Consider the following 15,950-nt stretch of genomic DNA (forward strand, 5'->3'; position numbering starts at 1 on the left):
GGAGATATAATCTGTCCATTTGTACAAGAAATTCATCAAGAAAATAAACTTAAAGATTTTATGTTGTGGCATAGTTTCTGTTTCCAGAAGGTTTAATCACTTTTAAATGCTGTGAGCTGTTTAATACAATATAAACAGAGGCAGAGATTTTAAACTGGACACTGAATCACTCTGTTACACTCTATAAGATAAAAATAGTACATTAAAGGTCAGGTTACATTTATTCCCCTCCCACATGTTAATTCAATGGCTCTCCAACTTCATAGCTCAGGGAGGTATGGACAATTTCTGTGGATATTTGGCATTTGTTAACTGAGAGTTTGGATGGAACTAAAGATTTCCAGCCCCATCAGATGGTCAGGATAATGACAACAACATAACCATCACAATTTACTCCTGCAATGATATTTCTTGTGGACGTTTCTTTCAGAGTTCAGTCCAGTCCCACAGCACGAACCTGAAAGAAAAATAATTGGATAAAACATCGAGTTTTATAAAACAGCAAGAAGCAGGCCATTCAGCCCAGCAGATTCATACCGATCTAGATGATCTACGCAATCTTCCTCCCATTCTCTGCTTCCTAAACCCATCGACAAATCTTTCCAATTTTTTCTCCCCCGTGTTTATCCAGCTTCATGTTAAAATTCAATGACCTCCTGAGTTTGGTGGTTCCACATTCTCCCCACTCTCTGGGTAAAGAGGTTTCTCCTGATTTCCCAATTGGATCTATGAGGGAATATTGAATAATTATAGTCCCGCGTTCTGGTCTCAAACAGAGCTGGGAATACTTTCTCCATGCTTACCAGATTGAATTGTTTGAAGGGGGATTTCGGAGCACTGCATAACACTCTGATTAAGATTGTAACATTCTGGCACCTTTAGACATGTTCTGACAGTAAAGATGTAAGATATATAAGTGCAAAACTGTGCGATTATACATGGGGCTGATTGATTTTGTTAGCTGAAGTTTGATCGTGAAGATACTGATGGATTGTGTTCTGTGGTTTATTGGGAAGCTGATAGATTGTGGTTAGGTTAGAATGGTCAGTGATTATTCTGAAGATGGTGACATGAGGAATGAGCCTGGAGGTGTTTGTGAAGGTTGAGGAGAGGGCTCTGATTGGAAAAGAGAAATGTGTGAAGTCAACAGGACGTCACAGGCTCCTCCTGCTTGCAGTTCCAGGCATTGCCTCACAAGGAAGGCAGAAAGGCCGGAGTTGGTTCGCTCAGTTGGCTGGACAGTTGGTTTGTGATGCCAACAGCGTGGGCTCAGTTCCTAGAGAGGTTGGGATGATCCGAAAGAAGGATTCAGGAAGGGAGCTGAGATTTCCCAATGGTCACAGCTGGTAGTGAAGATGTTTTCTAATCAACCTGGGACTCCTGGTAGAGAGACAGGGATGCGACCATGGCACTATCAGAGTCTTTCAGAGCAGGTAGCAGAGTCTGGGCCCAATCTGTCAGAGAGAGAATCCTTGGAGAGGGTTATGAGAGGAGCCATAGAAAGTGAAGCTGAGGAATGTTCCAATGTCCCACATTGCTGTTCCCTGAGACTGTCCCTTCTGATGTTGCTAAGCAATAAGTTGAACGTCCAGTAATGGTTGAAGCTAGATTATTGAGCAGGACAGTTCCACTTATAACAACAACGACTATTTGTATAGCACCTTAAAATGTAATGTTCCCAGGTACTGTACGGGGCCATTTGCAAAACTAAATTTGACAATGAGTCACGCAATGAGATCTTTGGTCAGACGATGAAACACACAGTTGAATAGTTCAACAGAGGGAGGATCTTAAAGGAGGTGAGTGAGGGAATTCCTGAACTTGGGGTTTGTGCAACCACTAGCAATGCAGTGATGAGGATCGGCAAAGCGTGATAATTACAGGAGGGAGCAGCAAAGATGAGAATTTAGGACATTGCTTTTGTAAAACATAAAATCCTGAGGAGTCTATAAGGGGTCAATGTGGAGAATATTTCCGCTCATGGGAGAAAACAGAGCTTGAGGTCTCTCTCCAATCTTCTATGATCTAAAGAATCCCTACTGTGAAACAGTCCATTTGGCCCATTGAGTCCGCACTGACCCTCCAAGGAGCATCCCAACCCAGACTCACCCCTGTATCTTATCCCTGTAACTCCATATTTCCCATGGCTCATCCACGTGGACTGGACACTACGGGTAATTTCCTGTGGCCAAACCACCTGACCTGCACATCTTTGGACTGTGGGAGGAAACTGGAGCACCCGGAGGAAGCCCACGCAGACACGGGGAGAACGTGCAAACTCCACACAGTCAGTCACCCGAGGCTGGAATTGAACCTAGGACCCTGGCTCTGTGAGGCAGCAGTGCTAACCACTGAGCCACCGTGTAAAATAACAATGAGGCAAAATCCCTTTCTCTGAGGATGATGAGGGTGTCACTCCATTCTCAAGGGTCAGTGGAAGCAGAGTCTTTGAATCTTTTATGGCTGAAGTTGATGGATTATTGCTGCATTGGGAGGAGGGGGGCGTGCGCTGGTGAAACATTATCGGAGGCAGACAACAATGTAGCTTAGAGTTTACAGTGAGATCAGCCACCATTTTATTGATTAGCAGAGCGGGCTGGAGGAACGGAGTGGTCATGGAATACAGGGAGAACTAGCCATTTGGATATAGAACTGGCTCAAAGGTAGAAGACAGAGGGTGGTGGTGGAGGGTTGTTTTTCAGACTGGAGGCCTGTGACCAGTGGAGTGTCACAAGGATCGGTGCTGGGTCCACTACTTTTCGTCATTTACATAAATGATTTGGATGTGAGTATAAGAGGTTAGTAAGTTAGTAAGTTTGCAGATGACACCAAAATTGGAGGTGTAGTGGACAGCGAAGAGGGTTACCTCAGATTACAACAGGATCTGGACCAGATGGGCCAATGGGCTGAGAAGTGGAGATGGAGTTTAATTCAGATAAATGCGAGGTGCTGCATTTTGGGAAAGCAAATCTTAGCAGGACTTATATACTTAATGGTAGATAGGATAGTGAAGAAGGTGTTTGGTATGCTTTCCTTTATTGGTCAGAGTATTGAGTACAGGACTTGGGAGGTCATGTTGCAGCTGTACGGGACATTGGTTAGGCCACTGTTGGAATATTCCATGCAATTCTGGTCTCCTTCCTATTGGAAAGATGTTGTGAAACTTGAAAGGGTTCAGAAAAGATTTACAAGGATGTGGCCAGGGTTGGAGGATCTGTGCTACAGGGAGAGGCTGAACAGGCTGGGGCTGTTTTCCCTGGAGCGTGGGAGGCTGAGGGGTGACCTTATAGAGGTTTACAAAATTATGAGGGGCATGGATAGGATAAATAGGCAAAGTCTTTTCCCTGGGGTCGGGGAGTCCAGAACTAGAGGGCATAGGTTTAGGGTGAGAGGGGAAAGATATAAAAGAGATCTAAGGGGCAACTTTTTCACGCAGAGGATGGTATGTGTATGGAATGAGCTGCCAGAGGATGTGGTGGAGGCTGGTACAATTGCAACATTTAAGAGGCATTTGGATGAGTATATGAATAGGAAGGGTTTGGAGGGATATGGGCCGGGTGCAGGCAGGTGGGAGTAGATTGGGTTGGGATGTCTGGTCAGCATGGACGGGTTGGACCAAAGGGTCTGTTTCCATGCTGTACATCTCTGTGACTCTATGGCTTGCTGCTCCTAATTTGTATGTTCCTCTGTGCGCTGGTTAGCACAGTTGGCTGAATGGCTGGTTTGCAATGCAGAGTGATGCCAACAGTGCGGCTTCAATTCCTGTACCTTCTGAAGTTACCCTGGAGGTGTCTCCTCAGCCTCTCCCCTTGCCTGAGGCATGGTGCCCCTCAGGTTAAACCACCCCCAGTCAGTCATCTCTCTCTCAAATGAGCATGTGGGTCTATGGCATCTTCTTTATGTTCCTCAGCTTGGTCAAGAACCCATCGACAATAATAAGCACAGGGCTTAGAGGTACACAGCACAGAAACAGAGCCTTCAATCCAACCAGTCCATGCCAACCATAATCCCAAACTAAACTCATCCCACCTGCCTGGTCCTGGCTCATCCCCCTCCAAACCTTTCCTATTCATGTACTTATCTAAACGTCTTTTAAATGTTGTAACAGTACCTGGATCCATCACTTCCTCTGGAAGTTCGTTCCCCACAAGAATGGAATGTCCTACAAGTTCAACACTTGGGCAGCAGAGCTTTGGATGAGCTCAAGGTTCAAGAGGGTTCAAGACCAGTGGGAGTGATGGGTGATACCTGTAGATGTTTAGAGATACGATTGAGGGTTTCGGAGCTGGGGTTGGGAAATCTTTGGAGGTGGAAAGCAATGACCTACCTCAGATCTGCTAAAGGTCCTCCTCCCCCTGGGATCTGAAAGGAACCATCAACAAGAGCTTGTCAGCAATAAGTCACACAAGTAACTTTGTGAGAATTGTGCAAAATAATCTTTATACCGTTTGGGTGGTTTGCCTCTGCATCGGAATTTTCTGCCTGTAGTGACAAAGGAGACATAATGTGGGCTGTTTATTGTCATTTAATAATCTGGGATATTTATTCATTTAACAGTCCACAGGATCTCTGTAACCTGCCTGACTTACAATTTCATTAATGCATCTTTCAGAAAGTGCTCTCGATAACTCTCTGAAATTTAAATGGATTATCATTTATTCAACTGCCACTGCTCAGTGTGAAGCTAATAGGGGCAAAGTATATGTTACAGGATGTATCTGGGCATAGAAGTACTGTGTTCAATGTTCCATGTACATGGGGAGTGTACATGGTGTTCAATGTGTGTGTGGCATGTACAGGGTTCCGTGTACATGTGGAGTGTACGCGGTGTTCTGTGTGCATGCCGCGTGTACACGGTGTTTTGTGTGCATGTGGGGCCTGTACATGTGTGTATGCAGTGTTCCGTGTGCGTGTGGAGTGTACACAGTGTTCCATGTGCATATGGTGTGTACATGATGTTCCATGTGTATGTCACGCATACACAGTGTTCCATGTGCAAGTGGAGTGTATGCGGTGTTCTGTGTGCATGTGGCGTGTACACGGTGTTGTGTGTGCATGTGGAGTGTACATAGTGTTCCGTGTGCATGTGGTGTGTACAGTGTTCCGTGTGCGTGTGTGTACACGATGTTCCATGTGTATGTCATGTGTACACAGAGTTCCATGTGCATGTAGAGTATATACCATATTCTGTGTGTATGTCACATGTTCATAGTGTGCCGTGTGCATGTGTGGTGTACCTGGTCTTCTGTTTATGTCTGTGGCTTGTACACAGTGTCCCCTGTGTGTGTGTGAGTGTGTGTGTGTGTGTGTGTGTGTGGAGTGTACCGTGTGTGAAGTTACAAAGTGACGATTATTATCTCCAGTGACATTTCTCAGCTTGACAATGCCAATGTGACCTCGGCAAAAACTGCATGAAGCAGCCACTTCTGTTACTAATCTGTAAACCTGGAAGGTGACTGGATCTGGGATTTGAAACTCACTCAGGATAATGGCTATTCCCACGAAGAATGCAGCAACAGCAAAGATCAAGCCCCCCTTCCGAACAGTTTCATAATCTGCGTAAAATTTGAGAAAGAATTAATTTCAAAAGGAATCTGACTGCTTTACAATGGCTTCATGAACTCACTAGGAAATATTAAAACAAAAATACAAAATGAGCATGATGTTTTCAGTGTATCCAGAAGCAGCTGAGTGTGTGTGTGTCTGTGTGTGTGTATATGTGTCTGTGTGTGTGTGTGCATGTGTGCGCGCGCGTATGTGTGTGTGTGCGCGCGTGTCTGTGTGTGTGCGTGTGTCTGTGTGTGTGCGCATGTGTCTGTGTGTGTATGTCTGTGTGTGTCTGTGTGTGTGTGCATGTCTGTGTGTGCGCGCGTGTGTGTCTGTGTGCACGCGTGTATGTGTGTGCATGTCTGTGTGTGCGCGCGTGTCTGTGTGTGTGCATGTGTCTGTGTGCGCATGCGCGTGTCTGTGTGCACGTGTCTGTGTGTGCGTGTGTCTGTGTGCGCGCGCTTGTGTCTGTGTGTGTGCATGTGTCTGTGTGTGCGCGCGTGTCTGTGTGTATGTGTGTCTGTGTGTGTGCGCGTCAGTGTTTGCTCCTGTCAGAAGTAAAGACAGGAATTGCTGAAGAAACTCGGCAGGTCTGGCAGCATCTGTGGAGAGAGAAACAGAGTTAACATTTTAGGTCCAGTGACCCATCCTCAGAACTGGATTTGAGGTCCGGGGGAGGTAGGAGGAGGTGTCTGAGAGCTGGCACTCAATCTCCACAGTGTAGAGGTCAGTCCATCAGACAGCAACAGCACCGCCCTTATCAGCAGGCTTAATAACAAAGGCAGGACTGGTTCTGAAAGCACTGAGGGCAGGCAGTTCAGAGGGAGGTAGGTTAGAATGATTCAGGAGGTGGGTTTATTGAGCAGTCACTCCCCTGCCCAACTACAATGACCAGTAAATAGACCATAGCCAGAATGAAATGGTGCTAACAGCCTTGTAGAGCTGGGAGACAGAAGCATAGCTTCTCCAGGCCTGTTTTAATGATCATGCTAATAAACAGGTCAGCAGCAACACACACAATCAGTGATCAGGAAAGCTAACGTGGTATATTCCCAGGTATGACCATTCCTGCCACCTCTCCCAGTGAGTGGCACTGGGGTAAGGTTATTGGACGTAGTTCACTGACATCAGTCCTCCTTTGTTGTGGCTCTGTCTCGGCTCTAACAAGGGATTAATGGTTGAGGATACTCCACCGTAGACTATCAGGCTGTAGAAGAGGCTGTTCTTAGATAGCAAGGTTTTAGCTTGCTGGCTCTAGGTACAGCTACGTTTAGTCAGGAAGAATCACTACAATCTTAGGAAGTTGATATCAGGTACACTTCTTGGATGAAGACCGCTGGCCTCCTTAAATGGAGAAAGACTGCAGAAAACTGCAACACAAAGGGACTTGGGGGACTTGTGAAGGAAACACAGAAAGCTAATACAGGGGGGCAGAAGAGAATCAGGAAGGCGAATGGAATATTGGCCCTTATTTCAGGGGGGTTGGAGTTGAAAAGTCAGGAAGTCTTACTGCAGCATGTACAAGATGCTGATGAAACTATTTCTGGAGCACTGTGAGCAGTTTTGATCCCTGTATGAAAGGAAAGAGATCATTTCATTGGAGGTAGTTCAGAAAAGTTCCACCAGGATGATCCTGGATTAGAGGGAGTGTCCTATCAGCAAAGATTAAACAGGTTGGGACTCTACTCACTGGATTCTAGATTAGAGTGGTGCTGGAAAAGCACAGCAGTTCAGGCAGCATCCAAGGAGCAGGAAAATCGACGTTTCGGGCAAAAGCCCTTCATCAGGAATACAGGCAGAGTGCCTGAAGGGTGGAGAGATAAATGAGAGGGGGTGGGGAGAAAGTAGCATAGAATACAATAGGTGAATGGGGGTGGGGATGGAGGTGATAGGTCAGGGAGGAGGGTGGAATGGATAGGTGGAAAGGAAGATAGGCAGGTAGGACAAGTCATGGGGACAGTGCTGAGCTGGAAGTTTGGAACTGTGCAGGTAAAACTTTGATGGATGTGGAAGGCTCCTTTGGGCCCTTGGATGGAGGTGAGGGGGGAGGTATGGGCGCAGGTTTTGCAATTCCTGCGGTGGCAGGGGAAGGTGCCAGGATGGGAGTGTGGGTTGTTGGGAGGCGTGGACCTGACCAGGTAGTTACGGAGGGAACGGTCTTTGCGGAAGGCGGAAAGGGGTGGGGAGGGAAATATATCCCTGGTGGTGGGGTACGTTTGGAGGTGGCGGAAATGTCGGCGGATGATTTGGTTTATGTTCCACCACAGAGCACACCAGATGGCCTCCTACCGCAATTTCCCATCCCACGTGGTTAAAGATGCCCTCCAACGCATCTCATCCACATCCCGCACCTCCGCCCTCAGACCCAACCCCTCCAACCGTAACAAAGACAGAATGCCCCTGGTGCTCACCTTCCACCCTACCAACCTTCGCATAAACCAAATCATCCAACAACATTTCTGCCACTCCAAACAGACCCCACCACCAGGGATATATTTCCCTCCCCACCCCTCTCCGCCTTCCGCAAAGACCGTTCCCTCCATGACTACCTGGTCAGGTCCACTCCCCCCCAACAACCCACCCTCCCGTCCTGGCACTTTCCCCTGCCACCGTAGGAACTGCAAAACCTGCGCCCACACCTCCTCCCTCACCTCCATCCAAAGGCCCCAAAGGAGCCTTCCACATCCATCAAAGTTTTACCTGCACATCCACCAATATCATTTATTGTACCTGTTGCTTCCGATGCGGTCTCCTCTACATTGGGGCAACTGGATGCCTCCTAGCAGAGCGCTTCAGGGAACATCTCCGGGACACCTGCACCAATCAACCACACCGCCCCGTGGCCCAACATTTCAACTCCCCCTCCCACTCTGCCGAGGACATGGAGGTCCTGGGCCTCCTTCACCGCCGCTTCCTCACCACCCGACACCTGGAGGAAGAACGCCTCATCTTCCGCCTCGGAACACTTCAACCCCAGGGCATCAATGTGGACTTCACTAGTTTCCTCATTTCCCCTTCCCCCACCTCACCCCAGTTCCAAACTTCCAGTTCAACACCACCCTAATGACCTGTCCTACCTGCCTATCTTCCTTTCCACCTATCCACTCCACCCTCCTCTCTGACCTATCACCTCCATCCCCACCCCCATTCACCTATTGTACTCTTTGCTACCTTCCCCCACCCTCCTCCCTGACCTATCACCTCTATCCCCACCCCCATTACCTCCATCCCCACTCCCATTCATCTATTGTACTCTTTGCTACCTTCCCCCACCCTCCTCTCTGACCTATCACCTTCATCCCCACCCCCATTCACCTATTGTACTTTTTGTTACCTTCCCCCACCCTCCTCTCTGACCTATCACCTCCATCCCCACCCCCATTCACCTATTGTACTCTTTGCTACTTCCCTCCTCTCACTTATCTCTCCACCCTGCAGGCACTCAGCCTATATTCCTGATGAAGGGCTTTTGCTTGAAATGTCGATTTTCCTGCTCCTCGGATGCTAATGACCTGTCCTACCTGCCTACCTGCGGATGCTGCCTGAACTGCTGTGCTTTTCCAGCACCACTCTAATCCAGAATCTGGTTTCCAGCATCTGCAGTCATTGTTTTCACCTCGACTCACTGGAGTTGAGAAGAATGGGAGGTGATCTCATTGTAACATATTGGATTCTTGAGGAGATTGAACAGGGGAAATGTTTCCCCTCCTGGGAGAGTCTAGGACCAAAGGGCACAGTCTCAAAGTACAGGGGCGTGAGGTGAAGACTGAGAAGAGGAGGGACTTTTTTTTCTCAAAAGCTAGTTTTTGGAACTCCTTGACCCAGAGAGATGTGAGGCAAGGTCCTTGAGTATGTTTAAGGCTGAGATAGATGGTTGACCAATTTGGGAGTCAGGGGTTGCAAGGAAAGTGCATGGAAGTGGATGTGAGGAATGTCAGATCCTATTGAATTGTGGAGCAGGTTGGAGGGGCAGAATGGCCTACTCCTGTTCCTATTTCTTCTGCTCCTCCTTCCAAAACATCAAGGAGAACTCCATAGCTCCACCTACAGACATTGTGATATCATTAGAATGGGTGGAGCCAATGCATCACGAAGATGAACCCCTTCAGAGCCTTTTCCAACAGCAGAGAGTGGTATTGACTCTGTTCCCTGAGACTGGTGCATAGTCTGATGTTGCTGCAATCTGCAAATGTGCAACATGAAGTAGGGATACAAGTGGACTCAGTCGTAACTTTCAAAAAGTAATCGAGAGAATAAGATTTTTCAGGGCTGTGCAGAGAAAATGAGAGAGTGGAACTCAGCCTTTTGCTGAACTAGCACAGCACAGCAGGGCTGAAGGGTCACTTTGGCTGCTATAAAGTTGTGAAATTAACAGTGACAGGCGCTTGCTCATGAGTAGCAGCTACTCATTTGAAATCAGCTTGCTAACACGAAGTGACAATCCAGATTTATTTGCCCGAATAAATCACATTTTGTTGAACAGGGACAAGAATTTTTGTTTATCTCTCTGCTAGCTGTCTGCCTGAGATATACTCACACAACTCATTTTTAGATATTAGCGCCAGCTTGTCTAAAATTTTAATCACTTTCAGTTTTTCCTCTGAAGGCACTGACTCATGGTTGCTTGGTAACAGTAGGTAGGGGCATGGGAGGAGGTAGCCATCTTTGTTGTCAAGGTCATGAGTCCCTTATCAATGACATACACCGCCGTTTACATTGACCCAGAAAAGAAGGGAGAAAAAAATCCTTCGACAATGTCCTGCTCTGAGCCTGAAAGGAGGTCACAGGGAGAAGGAAAGTCTCCGAAGTGATTTTAATGACGTGTGGCATGACCCCATTTTATCCCTCAGGTGCCAGGCATCCGGAATGGACTCCTGTTGCCAGGCAACAGTGGGCAGGCTGGATTGTGGACCGACAAATGGATTTGCCCCAAGGTCCAAGAAACCTTACCCCTCACCATATGGTGAAGCCTGCTCTGTTCACCCTCTGGTCAAAGGAAGGGATTTCACTGCAGGCAGCATCAGCTCCTGTGAAATCCTGAGGAAACTATACAGCAGCTCGATGCACTGCATGTTGCCTCTGATTTCACATTTTGGGCTCTCGATGCAGGCAAGGCTTGTGGTTGCCTTGGTTACGGTTATGCTTGGCCCTGAGCAAACTCATTGCGGCCTAGCTTCCTGACTTCACCCTCAGCCTGTTGGTTAATTGATGTAGGACCCCAAATGTAAGCGCAACCTGGAAAATATTGCCAGGGGCGACACCTTTCTGAGTATTAGCACAAAAAGGTACAATAGAGAAGGAAAATAAGTAAAACTTGCAAATAACACATAATAGTCCAGCTTATGTTGTCCATTTTAAAATGGAGCTGCAGTATATTTACTCCCAAATATGACAAGGTTTTTATTTATTTATTTATTTCCCTCTGTGGGGGGGAAAATCTGGAATGTTTCGGCAGTTTTTGTGACTGGGTGTTCCAGCCGTTCTGAAAATCAGAAAGACCAAAATAGGTTTTGCCAACTCTCCAGGATTGATCTGGAGTCTGCTCCAATTGAAAATTATTCTCCAGCACACTGCCATGAGTAACGTACAGGAGAAAAGCCAGTGTGGCAAATGGTGTCTCGGAAATTGTTTTTTGCTGGAGAAGTGATGGCCTATTGGTATGATTACTAAAGTGCAATCAGAGTCCCACCTCAAGTCCTGATGATCAAATCCTGCAACGGTGGATGATGATGGCATTTGAATTCAATAAAAGTCTTGAATTAAGAGTCGAATGAAATCATGGCTGATTGTCAGAAAAGCCCATTTGGGTATTTTAGGGAAGCAAATCTGCTGTCCTTACCTTAGGTGACCTACATGTGAATCCAGACCCATAGCGATAGTTAACTTTTCATTGCTCTCTGGTCAATTAGGGATGGGCAATAAACACTAGCCTAGCCAGTGACACCCGCATCTCATGAACAAATTTTTACAAAACCTGATGGAAGGATCCGTGCAGGAAACATATTCATGCTGTGCTGCAGGATAACTGATTGGGGTTCCAAGCAGAGTTGGCAACCCCCCACCCCACCCACCAGCCTGCTCCCCACCCTCAATTCAGTTGGGAACTCACCATATGAGAAGCGAGCATCGGATAAGTCAGCTGCAATAGAGAGAACAGAGGAGACTCAGTTAGACAATGTCTTGATTCTAGAAATTGATCCTTCCTCCTTCATTCCAAAGTGGACGTCCAATTGAGTGCACCTTCAGTGGGGAGATTTCCAAGTGCCTACCATTGTCTCATAAAGTGGAATCACAGCAGATCCCAGTCCCGAGTCACCATGACACCTACACCTTCCATAGAGACATGGGGATGTTTGAGAAGCAGAAACCTTTCTTCTGTTTTCACCTTTCTTTATCTGTTTGCTACCTCCCCGTGTGATAGGCTAACTCAGCAAGGTATTGCAATTTGGGCCTGGGCTGTGGGAAGCTTCCTGTTTGCATTGGAGAGAGATGGGGGAGTACAGTCAAAATGTAATCCAGGCAGCTGGGCTCCTTTTCTGGGGAACATGGGTTCAGATTTCACAGGGTAGCTGGTGGAAATTCGATTCAAATAATAAAAACCTGGAATCAAAAGCTGGTTTCAGTGCTGGTGACCATGGCAACGATCATCAATTGTCATAAAAGCCCATCTGGTTTGCCAATATCTTTCAAAGACTACCACGTGACTCCAGTCCCAGAGCAATGTCATTGACTCTTAACTGCCCTCTGAAATGTCCTATCATCAAGGGCAATCAGGAATGGGCCAGTAACATCCACATGCAGGATGAGGTATTGGTGAGGCGAATGGAGGTTTACGGGGAAAAGGCAGGAAAGTGGATTATCAGATCAGGCATGATCCCATTGAGTGGTGGAGTAGATCTGATGGACTGAATAGCCTATGCCTGTTGTCATATGTGTCATGATCTTTTGTAATAAAGATGAAAAACTATGTCCTTATATCACATAGGTTTTCTCACTGGCTCATGGAGTGATATTTTACTGAACAGCTCCAACCCCCTGCTCACTCAGTGCCCTTTGACCTCTCACTCTAGGTTCTGACTGGGTGTCAAGTAGATTTTTATTAAAATTTGTTTTAAGAATATTTAAGTAACCGATTTACAGTTTTGATTAGCTGATGAGGGACCTATGAGCACAGAAAGACAAGTCACTGACAGAAGAAGTAACCATCAAAGATGTATCCAAACTGACTCAGGCTGTGTAGCTCCATTAGGCCATGAACAAAATTGGGGTCTGGGTTAGAGTGGTGCTGGAAAAGCACAGCAGGTCAGGCAGCATCCCTGCTCCTCGGATGCTGCCTGACCTGCTGTGCTTTTCCAGCACCACTGTAATCCAGACTCTGATCTCCAGCATCTGCAGTCCTCACTTTTGCCATGAACAAAATTGGTCCATGTGTTGAGCAGAAAATCTATCATCACCATCAACATCGCACTTTGATAACACAAAATGTCTCAATAACACATTGACCTCAACTCTATATCCCTATATATCCCCAATAATCTACCATCTCCTTTATTAATCAAGAATTAGCTGGTTTCAAAAACATTCAAAATTTTTTATCCATTGGCTTTTGAGGAAGGGAATTTCAAAGAATCTCAGCTATCTTTTTCAATTTCAAACTATCTCTGCCCGCCAGTTTCAGATGATTCATCTCAAATAATGTTTGAGACTCACAGAGTTGTTCAAACACACAATTAAAAGGTTGATCAACGACGATGGGTTTTGATGAGGTCTGAAAGGAGACGACGCTCAAAGAAAGATGTGCATTTATCGACATAAAAGCAAAACTCTGAATGCTCCAAATCAGAAAAAAAGAACAGAAATTGCTGGAGAAACTCAGCAGGTTGGGCAGGCTCAGTGGAGAGAGAAACAGAGTTAACGTTTCGAGTCCCATATGACTGTCTCACCTTCGAAATTCTTCCTTCTTCATTGAGGCTGCCGGATCTGCTGAGTTTCTGCTTTTGTATAGCGCCCATCATGACATTAGGATATTCCAAAATGTTTGACAGGTACAAGCTACTTTTGAGGTAGGAATGGTCGAGTGACAGGTTTGGATTGGATGTAGAGAGTGGCAGCAAATGGTAAAGTGGGGAGTGAAAGACAGGCAGGTGGAGAATGAGGGAGAGAGAGAGGGCCAAGATTATCAGGAAGTGAAGGAGATACCAGGGTGGAGGGCAGATGGAAACATGGATGTTCGGGTATGGTTCATGTTTGAGTTGGAGAGTCTGTCAGAACGCTGCCCTGGTGAAGTGTCCCCCTGGAACACACAGATATACCGAAGATATCGAATAGGAAAAGCCCAGTGTGTCTGCCCAGCTGAGCTACACAGTGAGAGTCAGACAGGCAAACACACCAGGTCAGAAACCTTCCCAATTCGGTGGGTGGGAAGACATAAAAAGTTCTCTATCCTAGTGGGAGAATGACCAACTCTGGCATGTTACAGGTTTTAATGATAGGAATTATGCAGTTACATTGTGCCCACAGCACAAGAACAAACCCAATGGACCATATCTTTAGTATACAGGATAACTATCTCGCTGTGCCATTTCCTGTTCAGTCACTGAATCTCTGCCATGGATTTACAAACTGCTAACTAATTACTCTGTGCTCCCACACCTGCCCTAATCACACCCAACCAGCCTCTGCCCCAGCCTCGCCAACAATAGCCATCTCATTAAATCATATTCTCCATTCCAATGGAGAGATTTTGTCTACAATTGCTGACTGATAAATAAAGGTATTATTTACTCACTGTGTGTCATGATGCTGGTGATGTACAAGCGACAGAGAGTCAGCGAGCAAGTGTGGCAAAATGTTCTGGTTATAACCCTGGGCGTGTATAAAACTATGTCAGACAAGAATAAATTAAACATTAATGGGTTGGGTAATCTTCGTCCCAGTCACACGGCAGCTGGTAGAGAATTGTTCCTGTTGATGACTCCAGTCACATGAAAAATCTGCCCAAGTTACTGTCTTGCTAGTGACTTAGAGAATGTTGCAGTCAAATAATTAACTCCCAGTAAGAACATCTAACTAAGCAGAGACAGGGAGAGAGAGACACACACACACACAGAGGGGGAGAGAGACTGAGGAGGGAGGGGGGAGAAGGCTTAGTGTGAGAATACCTGTTGGCTCCTTGCACTCCACCTTTTAATTGTTTGTGATTTTATTTCTCTTCAAAGTGCAGAAACCTCAGTCTGTTTATCAACTGGTGTCAGTCAGTCAGTTTCTGGGAGTCTGAACAGAATCAGAACAGAGCTATAGAGTCATCCAGCATGGAAACAGACCCTTCACTCCATACCGACCCTCATCCCAAACGAAACCAGTCCCACCTGCCTGCTCCTGGCCCATATCCCTCCAAACATTTCCTCTTCATGTACTTATCGAAGTGTCTTTTAAATTTTGTAACTGTGCCCACATCCACCACTTCCTCAGGAAGTTCATTCCACATGTGAACCACCCTCTGTCCTCACCCCGTTTTCCATTCACGGGAGGGAGTTCAATTTGATCTTCAGGACACTGACCCGTCCCCAGTGCCAACAAGAATGACCAGCTTACCTGACACTGAGCGGGTGAGATCTCTACTTGCTGATCTCAAGACCCGGCACAGAGAGTTTGGTTCACGTGTTCCAAGTCTTGATGGTTCAGCTGCTGCTGTGGAGTTGAAGGGCAGGACATTTGGGGAACAACAGGGGTTGTTGGTAGAATGAGTGCTGGGTCCTGGGTTGCAGGTCAATCCATCTCCATTCCTCCCACAGGGAGGAATGACCCAGTTAGACCCAGTCCTGCAGAGAGCGACTGCAGCGCGATGCACTTGAAATAAAGCTGGATAAACAGAGGGAGGAACAGCAAGATCTGTCGATAGGGTGAGATGAAGAAAGATCAGAAGAGATTATTGCAGAGCATAAACACCAGCACAAACCAGAGAGACTGAATGACCTGTGTTCACAGGTTGCCAAATAATCTCAGACACAGCATCCAACTAATTTGAACCCAATTGCTATCAAATTATATTCTGTTCAAGGAGAGAGGCTCATCTCATTAATAGAGTCATAGAGATGTACAGCACGGAAATAGACCCTTCGGTCTTTTATTAAGATTCGTTCTTATTCATGGGATGTGGGTGTCACATTAATTGGCCTATTTGTCCAGAGGGCAGTTAAGACTTGTGACGATACTGCTCCTTTAACAAGGTTATTTTGTCCTCGGTATTTTTCTTCAGAGAGGTCATAAAAGACACAGACTCTGAAAAGCCTGAGGTTGAAGGGTTTTAGGCCCAGTTTGATTATAGCTAACAGATACTGCCTCAGGCAAAGGGCAAAAAAAACCCTTGTACAATGAAAGGGGAGTGGCCAGTTTTCCCAGCT

General features: G+C 46.4%; 1 long non-coding RNA gene across 1 annotated transcript; it reads right to left on the reverse strand.

The window, feature by feature from the left end:
- Nucleotides 1-4,448: 4,448 nt before the first annotated feature.
- On the reverse strand, nt 4,449-14,458 carry LOC148142242 (uncharacterized). The gene is made up of 4 exons (XR_015751965.1): nt 14,336-14,458; nt 11,657-11,686; nt 5,481-5,555; nt 4,449-4,482 (listed from the first exon to the last, which is right to left on the reverse strand). It is a non-coding gene; the product is annotated as an uncharacterized LOC148142242 (long non-coding RNA).
- Between the last annotated feature and the right edge of the window lie 1,492 nt (nt 14,459-15,950).

The sequence above is a fragment of the Chiloscyllium plagiosum genome, unplaced genomic scaffold (genome assembly GCF_037043375.1).
Source record: "Chiloscyllium plagiosum isolate Xiang-an unplaced genomic scaffold, Cpla_swu_hap1 HiC_scaffold_29, whole genome shotgun sequence".
NCBI classification, from domain to species: domain Eukaryota; kingdom Metazoa; phylum Chordata; class Chondrichthyes; order Orectolobiformes; family Hemiscylliidae; genus Chiloscyllium; species Chiloscyllium plagiosum.